The sequence below is a fragment of the Otolemur garnettii genome, unplaced genomic scaffold (assembly GCF_000181295.1).
Source record: "Otolemur garnettii isolate 467f Iridium unplaced genomic scaffold, OtoGar3 scaffold00029, whole genome shotgun sequence".
NCBI lineage: Eukaryota > Metazoa > Chordata > Mammalia > Primates > Galagidae > Otolemur > Otolemur garnettii.
Genome location: NW_003852424.1, coordinates 10,790,976 through 10,801,007, shown reverse-complemented (window position 1 = coordinate 10,801,007; position 10,032 = coordinate 10,790,976).

Genomic DNA, 10,032 nt, shown 5'->3' with positions numbered 1-10,032 from the left:
TGAGCCAGGCACTGTTTTAGGTACTGTATGAACCCACTCCAGGGGCAGCCGCCATTCTTGACCATGATCCTATATTGACTCCCCCCCAACCAACTTATAAACGTAACATAGCATGGGGTCAATAAATATTTATTTATTTTTTGCATGACTTGGGAAAGCAAATTTTAAGAATGTTGGGGGATGGTTGCCTTTTTTTTTTCTTTTGCTACTCTTGAAATGGAAAAGCCAGGTAAGAGAAGAGAAGAAAGCCACAAACCCAGAGTATACAAGCTTCTTCATTCTCTCGTTGGTTCAGATGAGAGGAAGAGGTGAGAAGATTGATATACTTGGTCTATTGTTCTAAATGGATGACTTCCAAAGACTTATTAATTTTTGGCCAATAAGAAGCCATTAGACCTTTTTACCCCTTGTTTTAGTGGGTTTTGGGACACTTAAAAGGAGATAATAAGGAATAAATCCTGTGATGTCCTTACTTCACCACTGGAAACCTTTAGTTAACAGCACTTGAGGTCTACAGAACAAGTCTCCTTGGAAAGGTGAATTCACTTTCTCCTCTCCCCAGCTCACTCTAGCTTTTATCTGTTTATCATAATTCTGACCTTTGATCACAAATTTGAAGAGATAATTGATGAGAAACACTCTATTAAAGATGTCATGCATGAAGGCAGTGCTCTCCGGTGACTTTAGTATTTTGCTTCTACAAATGAAATTAATCAAGAATCAACAGAGGAAGAACACTCCAGATAGCCTTGCTCAATTTTTAGATGAGAAAACTGAAAATCAAGATTTTTTTCTTTTTTTTGAGACAGAGTCTCACTATGTCACCCTTGGTAGAGTGCTGCGGTGTCACAGCTCAGAGCAACCTTAAACTCTTGGGCGTAAGTGATTCTCTTACCTCAGCCTCCCAGATAGCTGGGACTACAGGCAAGATTCTTAAAATAAGACCACAGAGCTTGCTTTGGGTAGGGTTAGAATCCCAACCAATGTTCTGATGTCCAAACCAGAGTTCTCCTGAATGTACCAATTCCTCCAGTGATAAAGCCTAGGTTACCTGAATTTTATAAGACACTAGGAATTGTCAGGAAAATAATGGGGTTTAAAAAAGACTCAGCAGTGGTTGCAGTAGAGCTATGCTGTGAAGGAACCAGATCCACAGAAAGGGAGTGGAATGAAAGAAAACACAGGTGGGCAGATACAACACGATAATTGAAGAAGAGAGACAGCGGCGGTCATGTTTACAGACCTGTTTGAAGGCCATTACGGATTAGTTTATTGAAAGTCTCAAATATCAGAATTAAAGATAACCTATATTGTCGAACATTCTATTATTATTCATTCAATTGCACTTTCACAAATTATGCCTCAGTATTCAGAAGATTGACTTAAACTTGGCCTTAATATAATCACCATGGAGACCACAACTGACTAACAATTCTGTTTCTACCAGGAAGGCTCTCCTAGGCAGTTGAGCACTTTTCCAAGCACTTAAATAGTAGCAAAAAAAAAAAAAAAAATTCCTAACAGAAAGAAAATCAGTCTGGATTCATGTAACTGGACTTAATGGGATGAAACTTCCCTAAAAGGTGAATTTCCACCTGCAGCAAAACCTTCATAATTGGTCATTCCATGGTCAGCAGTGGAGCAGGGGAAGAGGGAGTGAGCCCTGGTTGATGTCATTGCAAAGCAATCCTGGAAAAAAAGACCTCACTGCTGACCAACCCACAGGAACAATCCTGCCCTTGCCTCACAATGTTGACTAGATGTGACCTAATTGATTGTTTTCTTCTAAAGACTGGTGATTTGATTTATTTTCAGCATTTCTCTTTCCTAACAATTCTCTGGCCTCCACTCCTGAGCAAATCTCCACTCCCAAGGGAAAGGGAGAGCTTGCAAGCACCTTTTCACCCAGTCCCTGTACACTACCAACTTGGCTCTTTGTCCACACAGTGATCCATTTTGGGACCTGAAAGTTCTGGACTGTTGGCATTAATCAACTGAGGTGAATAATGGGTGAATACTCCCTTCCCCACCGATGAATGTGTTGACAAAGCCTAAAGTTAATGGTAAGGTCTATTGCTGTAATACCACATTTAAAAATTACTTGGTTGTTTATATGCATGTTAGGAAATTTTTACCTGATAGATTAATAACAGCTGATATAAAGGGGCCCTGCACACAAAGAATATTGAAAGGAGTTTTGGGGTAGATCTTAGGAAGCCTGGGTTTGAGTCTGTGCTAGCTGAGTGACCCCAGGAACTAATCTTTCAGCCTCACTTCTATCAATAAAGTGTTCCTTCCAGCTTTATAATTCTATGATTCCACAATTGCATTCATCTTCCTCTTTAGAATACCAAAAAGACCCACAAATAGGCATTTAATAACATTTAATAAACATTTCTAGATAGCATATCATATGACTTTTTTTTTTTTACTGGATGTATGTCTGCCCCTAAAGGAACCATTCAAGATTTTTAAAGTACTCAAATAAAGATCCTACAAATTGTACATTTCATTTTGTCTATATATTTGGGTAACGATGATGCCTTCAGGGTTATGGTTACAAATGATAGTATTGGCTTGTTTTAAGAAGCAAATAACTCTAGGAAAATGTATCCCCATAGAATTAAAAATGTTTCCACCCAAAGCCACCCACTCAACCACACATTATATAAAGTAAAAAAATGTAACAAATGAAAAAGTCTTGTTAACATGGAGATGATCAATACAACAGCAGCAGCAGCAAAGTACCACTATTCATTTTGTTGCTGTATTTTTTGAATGAAAGAATGTAACTCCTTTTTCTGTGAATCTCCCTGAACATAATTGTTGAGTTACTTCAGATATTTTGTCATTTCCTATTACAGAGCCCCAGAATCCTGTAGCTGTCCACACAGCAGATAATTATGTTTCCTTTAACTTATATGCCACAAATAATTGGTTTTTGTTTGTTTATTTTGAAGAGAGCTATTTATAACAATAGAAAATATTTATTAAACACAGGAGTCGAATTGAAATGACTTGCTCTAAGTCAGTGTCTCAGAGACCTCTCTTGCTTTTTGGTAACCATGGAAGAAATAGATCTGCTCAAACAGTATCATCAACAAAATGTACCTCCTCCCCTCACTGCAACTTCCAGAGGTTTAGGGAAAGGCAATGTAAAACTACTATGCAGCCCTAAAGAAAGATGGAGACTTTACCTCCTTCGTGTTTATATGGATGGAATTAGAAAATGTTCTTCTTAGCAAAGTATCTTAAGAATGGAAGAAAAAGTATCCAATGAACACAGCCCTATTTTGAAACTAATTCATAGCTTTTATAGGAATGTCATAACCTAATTATAGCCCTAGAATATGGGAAGGGGGTGGGAGAGGGGAGGTGAGGGAGGTGGGTGGGGGGATGGAGGGTGATTAGAGGGCTCACTTCTTTGGTTTATCTTACAAAGGCACAAGTGAATCTTTCTAAAAGCTGAGTATGAATGTCTTAATAACTAAGAAAATGACATGAAGGTTATGTTAACCAGTTTGATGAGAGTATTTCAAAATGTATATGAAAACAGCACACTGTACCCCATGATTGCATTAATGTAGTTTACTATAAGAAATTAAAAAAAAAAACTACTTTCTTAATAATCATGTTTATAGTCTTTTTGTCTAAAGACTAAAAGAGAAGACCTTGAAAAGTGCCTCAACCTCTGGTCTTCTCCACTCAAAAGTTAAACCCCAGGCCAGGTTTCACTATTTCTGCTATGGATATCAGACTCTTTTTTTTTCTAAGAAAACATTTCAAGACCTGATCTAAAGAGACAATATAGTGATAGATGAAAACAAAATAAGAAAGACCATATCACAGTCCTGGGGTCTGGGAAAAGAAATAAGAAAGAACAAAAGTGAATGGTAGAATGGAGAGGGAGAAACGGCAGACATTGGGATAAATCATAAATATATCGTAAGTTAACAGTCTGAAATTAACATACAGCAACTTCGTACATAAAGTATAAGTGAAAACTTTATTGGTTTCATCCATTCCTACAAGATACTTTTTGCCATAAACTTTATGCTTAGAAGAGCTTGGGCCAGAATAAGCTGATGGGTATAGTCTAAACTGTCAGAAAAAGGATAGACTTTACCTACATGCATGATGCATGCACACGGCACGGGGGGGAAAGGCAGATGTGAGTCATAAGGCAAGCTCCTTTTTCAGGATCATCCTCTTTCTCATTTGTAAGGCTCTGTAACAAACTATAATATGGTGGAATGAGCAAAAAGGTTGGAGAAAGTCAGCTCTGAACGCAAAGAACTGTTCCATTCTATTAACTCAATATTCCCTAGCAAGGGGATTTATACTTCTGAGCCTCAAGGAAAATTGGGTTCAATGTCAGTATCAATTTGGACTCAGACTGGGCTTGAAAATCTTTCCGCAAACAGGGCATCTTGGGGGCTTCCCTGGTCCGCCTGGTTAGCTGTGTGCTCTCAGGCTTGGCCTCTTCCTTGGGGTCCATGCCGTCCCTCTGCTCTAGCTCCCTTTTCTCTGCATCATGGGCTCTGACAGCACAGGAGATCAGCATCTTTACTATTTCACTTTGCATATTTTCCTTTACGGGCTCAATTGCCTGATGACTTTCAAAATATTTCTCTGAGCTAATTAAGCCATTACCTTGATATTCTTAGTTTAAATCCTCCATACAGGGATCTGATTACCCTAACTTCTTTTTTGTTTTGTGTATTTATTTCTATTTCCTAAGACATTTTTACATAGTAAGGTACATGCATTTTAAGTGCATAACTCACACACACACACACATATACAAATACATTAGACTATCAACTTACTGTCCTTGAAGTAATTGCTCACCTACGGTTTAAAGATTTAAATAGGATGGTGCGGTCATGTAATCCAAAATACTGTAACCTAGGATTGTCCTTCCACCAGTGACTTTGAGAGGAGTGATTGCCCTGGGGTCTGTGCAGACAAGTAGACAAATGATTGACATTTCTAGTACACTAGCACATGGGATTTTTTTCCAGTGGCTGCTACCAATCATGATTATCAATTCTGGATTACATTATTGATCTTGCATCTATTATCACCTTCTACCTACATCTTAGTCTGAAATAACTTTTCTTACTATTTGCAAATCAAATGTCTTTGAGGCATATGCAGTAGGAATTCTTAGTTTATCTCAACCAGTGCTTTATGATAATACTCAAGCAGGCTTCAGGCTTCCTAGAGCTGGTGGTTTTATTCAGGTCAATGTGGTAGTTCTGAAAGTCCAACAGCTGCTTTGATGGTGCATAGGCATCCTGGGGGTTGCTCTGTGGCATTCCAACTCTTGCTTCAATGACTCAGCAATTTTTTACCTCTATTTCTATTGTTAGTGCTGCTTTGTATTGTTATTCTACACGTGTCTCAGACTAAAATTCTTTAACAAAGAAAATTATACTTGATTTGGAAACTTACCGTCCAGTGTACGGCATTCCTATTAAAGCCTGCACATCAAGTCACTTCCTAGGTGTAAGGATGCATAAAAATTGGCTAGCTCCATTGGGTTAGGTCTTTAAAGTCATGATATCATACCAATAAAGTGACTTGTTTAGATTAGTCTCTTAGAAAGAGAGTGGAGACATGGCAGGATACTAAACCATTCCAAAGTCGCAACTGGCAAGATCTCAGCTGGCCTGAATAACTCAAAGTCTGAACAAGTTTCTAGGATCAGAACTAAACAGCATTCCTTCTTTTCAGAAAAGATTTATGTAGGAAATAAAGTCATGGATGTGGAGGACGGTAAGGCAGACTGTGCTGAACTCATCCATAATAACATCTTCTCAGCTGTAGGAGGAAGGAAGGGGTAGAGGAAGGTTCTCAGACCCAAAGCATAGAGAGAGTAAAAAGGAAAAGAGTAACCAGGGAGAAACACGAAAGGAAAGTAGAGAAAAAGAGAAGAGAAGAACTGTAAGGAAGTGAAAGGAATGGAGATGAAGCAGAGGTAGTGTTTGCCTTTCTCTATAGGGAAGAATTCTTCTGTTTTCCCTGATCTTGTGATGCCCAACTCTCCATTCCAGAGAAGAAGAAAAGCTCCCATCAATGACAGGAAGCAAGTCAGCACTTGTTGGGTGGACAGCTACCCAGCTGACGTCAGAGCAAGTCACACAGTGCGAGCATCTGTACAAGGCAGAAAAGTTCTCTCCTTCACTGAGGTACAAGGGAAAACAATGAAATTGGAATAGAAAAAATATTTGGGAGTGATGTTAGGAAAAGCTTCCTGACTATTTGCATCACAACACATTTTCTTGAAGGAACCTGAATACTTCTATGTCCTGTGATTACACATCACGTCTGTTAAGACAATGGTTCTCAAAGAGTGTTTCCTGGGCCAGAAGCATTAACATAATCTGGGAACTTATTAGAAAAGCAAATTATCAGAATTCACCACAGACTTGCTCAATCATCGGGGAGTGGGACTTAGCACTCTGTTTGAACAAGCCACCAAAGTAATTTCTATGTGGCTGAAGTTGGAGAGTCAATGTAGGGAAATGTAATAATTCTCACTCCGCACACGGTGGCAATAAGTGAAGTCAAGTTATCAAGCTAACCTGTGAGCCATCTGGGGGTGGTGTCTTCCCTTCCCCTTTACTTTCTACTTTCAAAGCTTCTTCCCACTTCTTTTTTTTTAAAGATATATATTTGCAGATGACATGATCTTTTTAAAAAATTCTTTGTTAAATCATAACTGTGCACGTTAATGCATTTATGGGGTACAATGTGTTGATTTGATATATAAGGTGGAAGGCTTACATATAACTGATTAACATAACGGTCTCCTTGCTTACCTATGTGTTGTGGAAAACACATTCATGGTCCATTCTTAATAATGTAGAAATGTATCATTGCATCACGCACATTAGGTTGAATGACTGTGGGTTGCACAGCTTCTGTGCCTCTCTGTCCTAAATAGAGGGAGAACCTGAACAGACACTGTGTGTGCTGAACACTCTTCCCATTCATTATACTTTCCGGGGTCATGCTTAACAGAGAAGTTGATGTTAAACTTTTCAACAGAACAGCCCCCCTCAAAGCTAACATCACAACCAACAGGGCCTTACTTCAAAGTGACACACAGATCATCCTCCAAATCAACAAGTTCTGGGTTCCTCGCAATAAAACTGAGCCTTGAAGTATCCTGCTAAGATTATACACCTTTCTACCCTAAATGGGATTAAAAGTTGTCCATAGCTTTGCCAATGAGACCATTCATTGTGCCACTGGGATGGCAATGTTCTTTCAGGCAGAACTGGGAGCAGCACTTACCAGATAATCTGTCATGAGGCAAACGTGTGTGTGTGCGGGTCATGTGTGTGCATGTATGTGTGGGGGCACGTGTGTGCATGAGCACATGTAAACAGACATTCTGTCCATGCATTCTATTTAACTTGGAGATTGTACCATAATTCACAACTCATATGTAAATTAAGCCAAATAATTGAATTAACTTATAGACAAAATATACTTTTGTGCATGAACATGTTATGAATATTATGGTATATTATCTAAAGCAGTGTTTTTCAACCTTTTTAATTTCATGTCATACTTGAACCTGTAGTTAACCATCCACACCACCCTTAAATTATGATAGAAAAAGAATATACTTAGTATGTTTTGAACCTCTGTAGAAAATAACTTCATTAATTAGCTTTACAATTTTCACAGCACACTTAAGATCCTTTCCTGGCACACCGGTTGAAAACCACTTCTGAAGTGATATCATGGCCTCATGGGAAAAGTAGAGAATTTTTGCCCAAATCACCATTTAAAATGTTGATTCTGGTTTGATAGAGGGAGGATTAACAGCAAGACTACACCTATGGAGTGTATTGCAAAGGTATAAGTCAAATCTGTCAAGTTTAGAGCATAAATGTCTTAACACAGTAATCAAGTAAATGAGGCAAAAGCTATGTCAATTGGTTAGATGTAAGCACGTCAAGTTGTATAAAAAAACCCAATACGTTGTACTCCACATATGCATAAATGTATTCATGATCTATGTGTATATGGCTTAAATGTTGATTCTGCCACTTATTAGCTCTCTGAGTTAGAGTAGATGTTTATATTTCTCTAAGGCTGAGTTATCCAGTCTATACAAGGATGAAAATAACATTTAACATGAAGTTTTATAGTGAGCATTTTGTGAGATAATCATATCAGTAAACAAACTGAAATTAGAAGGTGCTAAATACTGAATAATGTTATTAAAAGGATGTAGCCTCACTTTCGGGGGGTAAATACTGTACTTGCAAAGATATGACAGATGCCTGAGAAGTATCAAACTCCAATAGAAGAGATAAGTGGCTAATTAGTCAAGCGTGAAAGGATACGGTTAATTGCATAATAAACGCTTTAAGGCTTTATGGATGGAAGAACAGGGAGAGTAGGAGTTATAGCAAATATTTGGATCAGTGGATATTTGATATTTGAACTTGTCCTTGAAGGCAGGAAAGATGAACAAGAAAAGGTGAGATGGTAACAGCCCACAGCATAGACTTAGGAGCTGGCCCACAGATGCCTTTGGTTGAAAAGCTGGCTCTGGGACACTGTGTATTTGATGAGATAAGCCCGGCAAGGCAGGCTAAGGTGAACTACATTGTAGAGGCCTTTGAATGCCAAGCTAATGCATCATACAGATGCCTAAAGGAGACCGTCTTTCCAATTCACTTTAATCTGTTCTAAGCTCACATAATTCAATAGATCCAGTTACCCCATTCTACCTATTCATTATGGCACCTGCCTTCTACCTCTTCATCGTGTTTTCACAGTTATCTGGTATAAGAGGAGACATGGGATGAGAAGTCAGAGATAAGCATTTCACCACTTTTAAGAATATTGCTCTGAACTTTGCTCTGGGAAGCTTAGTGTGTTACGTATCGTTCTCATACACATCACCATCGGCCACCATCAACCCATTAGGAAACTTCTTATAAGGTCACACAGCATTTCCATCTAGAAATATGGAAAAGAGACTGGGTAAAATGAAGATTAATAGGTACATGGGAGAAAGAACAGGTCTTGACTGAGTTTGAAAAGATGCTGAAAATTACAGACCCACTTCTAGTCGAATTTTACTTTTATGTTATGGCAAGCTTGCCTCAAAAAAGGAAAAACAAAAAAAGAAAGAAAGAAAGGCTTCCAGTGCTTCTAAGGACCATTTCTTCAAGAGACCTTGCACTTAGGGGAAGACAGGAAGAGTGTGCACACTCAGTTCTGATATAGCGAGGCCTCTCTGGATCTACCTCCTTTGCACACACTGCCCAGTATCTCCAAGACTCCGTTGCCTTATCTATAAAATGGGGTTCATGATAGCTACTTACCTCACAGAGGCTTCGTGAATAATAAGCAGCTGGTCCAAGGACTGGCTCATGGCAAGAGATCATGATAAGTTGGTTATAATTATTACCACATTTTCTCGAAGGGTCCAAATAAAATGGAACTTGCAATGGCCTAGCGATAGACGGTGCACATTTCCTGCTTCTGCTGATGTCTTCTCATCTTTTTATCCAAAATGAATAATCACATCTTCCATTTACTTAAAATATCATGAGAATCCAGCTATTGGAAGGTTTACCAAAGATTCCAGGGACTAGGAATGGAGTGAAATGAGACCTCCCTCAGAACAGAAAACAACTTAAAATTTAATACTAGATGTCACTGCTCTGAGTCAGGATTCCTCAGAGGCCCTCTTATCTCCCAGCCTCCGGCCTCTGGCCAGGCTGGGGTATCTTCTACTCCTCTCTTCTCCTCCCTCCTTTACTGCCAGTGGATACCCCCACCCTCACCCCCTCATCTCAGAGCAGCTTCCCATCCCTGACCTCAACAATGTTCACTCACATTTGCAGATCCCCATGTTAATGAAACTGCCTTGCTAGTAGAGGAAGTTTCCATCTGCTTTGGATCTCCACCCTTCACAATTCTGAGACCTACAGGAGGCTGAACGGAGTGTGCAGAGATGATTTTTACGTGCTTACTGCCTGGCACTTGCTGCTA